Source organism: Bos taurus, chromosome 6 (assembly GCF_002263795.3).
Source record: "Bos taurus isolate L1 Dominette 01449 registration number 42190680 breed Hereford chromosome 6, ARS-UCD2.0, whole genome shotgun sequence".
Taxonomy (NCBI): Eukaryota; Metazoa; Chordata; class Mammalia; order Artiodactyla; family Bovidae; genus Bos; species Bos taurus.
This window is the reverse complement of record NC_037333.1, coordinates 41,955,265-41,959,024: the sequence shown is the minus strand read 5'-3', so window position 1 is coordinate 41,959,024 and position 3,760 is coordinate 41,955,265.

Below are 3,760 nucleotides of genomic sequence, written 5' to 3'. Positions count from 1 at the left end.
GATCCTTATCGAAGCCAGGCTTTCAAACTTATCATATGCAAAAGTTTAGGTGATTTACATCATCTTCTGGCCAGGAGGCCTGTTAACATTTTATGACCCTTTCTTCAGAAAACTTATTTTTCTCTAAAGGTGATTATTCTAAAGTCAGGTGCACCCTCCAAAAGCATTAGATAAAGTTGCATTTCTATAGGGCAAAGGTGTGGTGGGCTATAACAAGAAAAGAATTAACTCAAGGGTCCAAGGTTGCAAACATTAAAGCTACTACTTACATTCCTATACACCAATTACATTAATCAATACACTCCCAGGGACACAGTAGGTAAGGGATATGGAAACTTAGCAGCAAACATTTGCCCAACAAGTGAAAAACCCTTCACCAATACAATTTCTAATTAATCTTTTAACTGCTGAAAGGAATCTGTATTTAGACAGTTTAGAACATCTCATGCCTCTCACGGTTGGGAGGCTGTGAACAATCACATGTGGCCGGAAGAACCTGTTCAGGCAGGCTAGAGGACTTCCAAAGGAGTTTGTAGGTTGAAACACTCTTGTCACGCCCAGGAACTTTATTAAATGAAGCTGTAAGTTAACTCTTTTTCAGAGAGAGGTGGTGGGGGACAGCCCTCCGGTAAAGTCAGAGGTGTAGGTGAGAGCACAAAGCAGTAAAGTAGGCAGACTCTGGTTATGAGGGTAGATACTCGAGAATTTCCAGGGGGACTCCTGAGGCTCGATCCTGCCTTTGCATATGCCGAGCCTCCTTCCTCATGACCTTTGCCATGGGCGGAGTTCCTCACGCTGGCTCCCAGCAGTACAGTAGACAGTGATCAAGAACATCCCCAGGAAAAAGAAATGCAAAAATGCAAAATGGTTGTCTCAGGGGGCCTTACAAATAGCTGTGAAAAGAAGAGAAGTGAAAGGCAAAGGAGAAAAGGAAAGATATACCTATTTGAATGCAGTTTCAAAGAACAGCAAGGAGAGAGAAAGTCTTCCTTAGTGATCAATGCAAAGAAATAGAGGAAAACAACAGAATGGGAAACACTAGAGATCACTTCAAGAAAATTACAGATACCAAGGGAACATTCCATGCAAAGATGGGAACAATAAAGGACAGAAATGATAGGGACCTAACAGAAGCAGAAGATATTAAGAAGAGGTGGCAAGAATACACAGAAGAACTAAACTATACAAAATAGATCTTCATGACTCAGATAACCATGATGGTGTGGTCACTCACCTAGAGCCAGACATCTGGAATGTGAAGTCAAGTGGGCCTTAGGAAGCATCACTATGAACAAAGCTAGTGGAGGTGATGGAATTCCAGTTGAACTATTTCAAATCCTAAAAGATGATGCTGTGAAAATGCTGCACTCAATACGCCGGCAAATTTGAAAAACTTGGCCATGGTCACAGGACTGGAAAAGGTCAGCTTTCATTTCAATCCCAAAGAATGACAATGCTAAAGAATGTTCAAACTACCGCACAGTTGCACACATCTCACACACTAGAAAAGTAATGCTCAAAATTCCCCAAGCCAGACTTCAAGTATGTGAAACATGAACTTCCAGATGTTCAAGCTGGATTTAGAAAAGGCAGAGGAACCAGAGATAAAATTGCCAACATCTGTTGGATCATTGAAAAAGCAAGATATTCCAGAAAAACATCTGCTTTATTGACTATGCCAAAGCCTTTGTGTAGATCACAACAAACTGGAAAATTCTTAAAGAGATGGGAATACCAGACCTGCCTCCTGAGAAATCTGTGTGCAGGTAAGAAGCAACAGTTAGAACCAGACGTGGAACAACAGACTGGTTCCAAATCAGAAAGAAGTATGTCAAGGTTATATATTGTCACCTTGCTTATGTAACTTATATGCAGTGTATATCACGTGAAATGCCAGGCTGGATGAAGCACAAGCTGGAACCACAATTTCCAGGAGAAATATCAATAACCTCAGATACACAGATGACACCACCCTTATGGCAGAAAGTGAAGAAGAACTAAAGAGCTTCTTGATGAAAGTGAAAGAGGAGAGTGAAAAAGTTGGCTTAAAACTCAACATTCAGAAAACTAAGATCCTGGCATCTGGTCCTTTCACTTCATGGCAAATAGATGGGGAAACAATGGAAACAGTGAGAGTTTTATTTTGGGGGCTCCAAAACCACTGCAGATGGTGACTGCAACCATGAAATTAAAAGACGCTTACTCCTAGGAAGGAAAGTTATGACAAATCTAGACAGCATATTAAAAAGCAGAGACATTACTTTGCCAACAAAGGTCCATCTAGTCAATGGCTATGGTTTTTCCAGTAGTCCTTTATGGATATGAGAGTTGGATTATAAAGAAAGCTGAGCGCTGAAGAATTGATGCTTTTGAACTGTGGTGTTGGAGAAGACTCTTGATGTCCTTTGGACTGCAAGGAGATCCAAGAAGTCCATCCTAAAGGAAATCAGTTCTGAATATTCTTTGGAAGGACTGATGCTGAAGCTGAAACTCCAATACTTTGGCCACCTGATGTGAAGAACTGACTCTTTTGAAAAGACCCTGATCCTGGGAAAGATTGAGGGCAGGAGGAGAGCGAACAACAGACGATGAGATGGTTGGATGGCATCATTGACTGGGTGGATATGAGTTTGAGGAGGCTTCAGGAGTTGGTGATGCACAGGGAAGCCTGGTGTGCTGCAGTCCATGGGGTTGCAGTTTCTTTTCATTTGAAATATATTGCAAACTTCCAGTTTATATGCATTCATGGAATAGGGCCACAGTGTAAGTATCCTAAATTCAATTCAACCGGTGTTAATTGGGTAAGTATAATATGCAGGCATCCAGTTGGTCCTATTAGGGGACACAAAGTATTATAAAATAAATCTCTCATCCTCACAGGGGTTAATATTTTAATGAGGGAGAAAGGATATTCATAATTTTACTATAATTTCCCCAAGTGGTTATTTCAATAAAAATAATAATATTCAGTTTTAGAGGGAAATGGACAATGATTATGCATTATCAAAAAATGATGCAAATGTTATTTCTATACAGTTTTTGGAATGCATGAAATTTTCATGGAATCACATGGAAAATTTTAAACCTGGGTGTATTCAGATGGCACAGAGAGGGAGATAGGAACATGACCTCAAAGGTAGAGAGTTGCTCTATGAAGTATGAAAAATCACTATTAAGGGCTGTAGTTGTTAACTGAGAGTTAACTTATTTACCTCCATTATAGCTTTCTTTCTTTCATTCTTTTTTAGGCATCTGTATCATCATACCTTTCTTTACTAAAGTTTTTCTATTCAAGTACTATGAGTAAGCCTTACTCAGCCAGAAATGATATACAGAATAATTAGCTTAGAGTTATAATATTTTCTTTCTGATTTCATGAGAAAGAGAAAAATAATTCTGATTAGACTCATACCTGGATTGGTAGAATCCTCATGATGCCTCAAATATAAGAAAAGTTTGTTGTGACACATTATTTTGAGTGCAGTTTTTAACCTATAAATTTTCCTTTCTTCCTTTTGTTTGGTGGTATAATGGTTAGTGAAGTTTGCATATGCAACAAAGTCTATATGGTATGAAATTAAGTTCAAAAGGATGGAAAAATAAGAAGGCAAGTAGCAACAATCAGCTGCTATAAATTATAACTTCCTGGCCAAAGTGACTTGCAATGCAGGCAACTAAAATAAATTGTGAGTGAATCCATCAAACTGCTATTTGAGGAATTCTGAGGAATAGAAAATTCAGGAAGAATCAGAGTTGGGTA